The sequence below is a fragment of the Petaurus breviceps genome, unplaced genomic scaffold, assembly GCF_028583685.1.
Source record: "Petaurus breviceps papuanus isolate PSGF00001 unplaced genomic scaffold, PetGlider_PUasm1.0 128, whole genome shotgun sequence".
Classification (NCBI taxonomy): domain Eukaryota; kingdom Metazoa; phylum Chordata; class Mammalia; order Diprotodontia; family Petauridae; genus Petaurus; species Petaurus breviceps.
Genome location: NW_027185664.1, coordinates 3,627,562 through 3,630,907, shown reverse-complemented (window position 1 = coordinate 3,630,907; position 3,346 = coordinate 3,627,562). Strand labels below are relative to the sequence as shown.

Sequence of the window (3,346 nt, the reverse complement as noted above, 5' to 3'; positions counted from 1 at the left end):
AGTGTAAACTCATTTGTAAAATATTTCAAAGAGGGATGGCAGACAATCTTGAAAGGATGATGTCATAAAGCAGAGAGTAGCAGTGTGGGAATGAAACAAGTTTAAAGAAACTAAGCAAAGTCATTCCCGGGGCATTCAAGGATAAAAATAGGAGGACTACAAAGAAAAGAAAAATGCCCCCAAAAGTTTGAGTTAATTATAACAAACTGTTTTCTTCATCAAGGGCAGTAGAAACACCACACACAGACTCACATCACAATTCTAGGTGTGTTTATACAAGATGCAAAAATGTCACCAAGGAGAACGAAGACAGGACAAGCAGCGAGATTGGTTCACGTCTATATAGAGGAGATTGATGCTGGAGGCAACATAATTATGATGATGTTGAAGGACTGGTGCAAGGTATCTGAAGGATGAGAAGATAGCAGAGGAATGGTGAAAAATATCTTGGACTTTATTAGTATTGAAAAAAGATGACTAAGGAGAAATAAATAACTCCTGATCTATCTGCATTTGTTTCAATCTATACAACATCTTTATGAGAATCATCCATAAATGAATTGAAGGAATTCTTAAAGAGAGCACTAGAAAGGAACAAGCAATCTTTCATAAGCAATATTTAGCAATGGTCTATGTCTTTACCATTTTACAATTAACTGAAAGTTCTAGTGTTTTTAAGATCCCATTTGCTTATCATTTGCTGATTACAAAGGGCATTTGATTCAATGTGTTATAGGTTCTTTTACAAGGGATCACCCATCCATACATCAAAGTCATTCAAGACTCCTTGTAAGATGTAACAAATAGAAATAACCTAATTAAATAATCCTCTGAGAGCAGGAAAGAGAATATCTAAGAAAAATCACAAAATATCTATAGATTACTCCTTAAGGATCTTTTAAAAAGGAAAGAATAACTCAACATTAGAAAATATTTATAGCTATTTTATTTATAATTGCCCCAAATCCTAGAAATAATACATACAAATATGTGTGTGTATGCATGTATGTGTTCATGGTGAATGAATAACTTCTAGCACATCACTATAATGGAATACTACTATACCATGAAAATAAAAAAATATAAAGAAAACCAAAAAAAAAATCTGCCTATTAAACCTGTCTCCTCTTTTCCATTTTTATGGCCACCTAATCTACATCTTCCTCACCTTGGATTATTGCAATTATTTCTTTGCTGACATCTTTGTCATTAGTCCCTATTCTAATGTTCCAGTCTCTATGTTCCAATGCATCCTATAAGTTGTTGGCAAATTATTCTTTCTAAAACATCATTTTCATACATGTGAACCCTTGCTCAGGATCTTCAAGACATCTCACTATCTCCAGAATATGATTAATACTATTAACCTGCCATTTAGTATCTTCTACACTCTGACTCCTAGTTACAACATTACCTCCTGCTACTGCTTTATGCAAATCTTCTGCTCAACCTAGAGTGTCCTAATTAGTCCATGCCCACGACTGACTCTTTCTAGCACTTAGAAATCCTCCAGGAAGTCTTTCCTGACTGTCCCAGATCTTAGTGATCACACCCTGGATTTAAATACACACTTGAGGCAGTCCCCCACTTAGTGTTTAGTGCATGGATTTAGTCTATGCTACCTGGTAATAATAAAATCTGGACTTTTAGATATAAATGATGGCGACAGCCTGGCAGTCATTTCTTTGCCATCCTGACTGTAGGAACCTTCTCCTGTTGCCTTCCCAGATCCCCTTTTTCTTCGTCACACATGTCCCCCAACTCCCATTGCTCCTGCCTCCCTTCCTCTTCCTGGCACAGCAGAACATAGCTCTTAAAAAGGAAGAATTGGGTTCAGTCTCACCTCTAACACTCTCTTAACCTCCTTGGTCTTCAATTTTATCTGTAAAAGAAGGTGGGCAGGGAAGCCAGGTGGCAAAGTAAGAGTGCCAGCCCCAGCTTCGGGAGACCTGGGATTGGTTCCGGCCACAGATACTCGGCACCCACACAAAAATAACTGGCCATGTAACCTTGAGCAAGTTACTTAATCCCGATTGCTTTAAAAAAAAAAAAGTTGGGCAGCTAGGTAGCACAGTGGATAAAGTGCTGGGCCTGGAGTCAAGAATATCTAAGTTCAAATTTGTCCTCAGACACTAGCTGTGTGACCCTGAGCAACTCAATTAGCCTTGTTTGCCTCAGTTTCCTCATCTGTAAAATGGACTGGAGAAAGAATTGGCAAACCATTTCAGTATCTTTGTTAAGAAAACCCAAATGAGTCAGACACGACTGAAATGACTGAACAACAACAGAAAGGGTATTGTAGCCAATGGTTTCTTCCAGCTCTAGACCCCTGATCCTATGATACCTTTTCTAAAACCCTGTAGCACTTGTTATGTATACCACTTACCTGGGAGTTACTCCATGCTACCTTGTAATAATAAAAAAGGAATGACTCCTATTTCTATAGGCAAGGGGACAGCGTTTCTTAATGCTTAAGTGCCTTCTAAGCGCCAGTCACTGTGCTATGCACTTTCCAAGTGTTATCTTATTGGATATATTTTCCTCACAACAATCCTGCTAGGTAAATGCCATTATTTTCCCCTTTTTACAGTTGAGGAAGCTGAAGCACACAGGCTAAATGGTTTGCCTAAAGTTACACAGCTAGTAAATGTCTGAGGCTGGATCTGAAATCAGGGTTTCCTGACTCCAGATGCAGAGCTCTGTCCTTTGTGGTTCTTTGAGGTACTTTCCTCATAATAATTCTGTAAAGTAGGTAATGCATATACATATATATATATATATATATATAATTTTGCACATGAGGAAACTGAGGCAGTCAGAACTTAAATAATTTTTCTGGGATCATACACAGAAAATGGGGGGAAGAGGGGTCACACTCAAACTCAGAAAGTACATGTAGAATCTCCTTATATCCATATGGAATCCAAAAGACAAGGAAGACTCAACAATATCAGTGAGAGGTATGGATGTCACAATAGGCTGTATAAGACCAAATACAGAGTGGAACATTGTGTTTAATAAAAAAAGTAATCTTGCTCTCTACTGTTGTTATTTTTTGTCTTTCATTCTTGAAGAGGATCATGGGTACAGGGAGGTGATGCCATGACATGCAAGTCAACTGTATTTAAGTGAGGCATGGCTGTTCAAAGTCACCAGCCTCATTCTCTCCTCTGGAGCCATCTGGGTCCAGTGGCAAGATATAGGTCAGGATGACTGGAGATGGTCCAGGATACAGTGGGAGACCTTGGCCTTTTCATGCTAAGGTGTTTAACAGGTCTCAGTTTGACTGAGGCAGCACCCATTCAGTCTCTCTCTCTCTCTCTCTCTCTCTCTCTCTCTCTCTCTC

General features: G+C 38.7%; 1 protein-coding gene across 1 annotated transcript in view; it reads right to left on the bottom strand.

The window, feature by feature from the left end:
* LOC138171530 (collagen and calcium-binding EGF domain-containing protein 1-like) overlaps positions 1-3,346 on the bottom strand; it is a 349,937-nt gene that overhangs the window by 37,409 nt on the left and 309,182 nt on the right. The gene's annotated exons all lie outside the window — the stretch shown is intronic.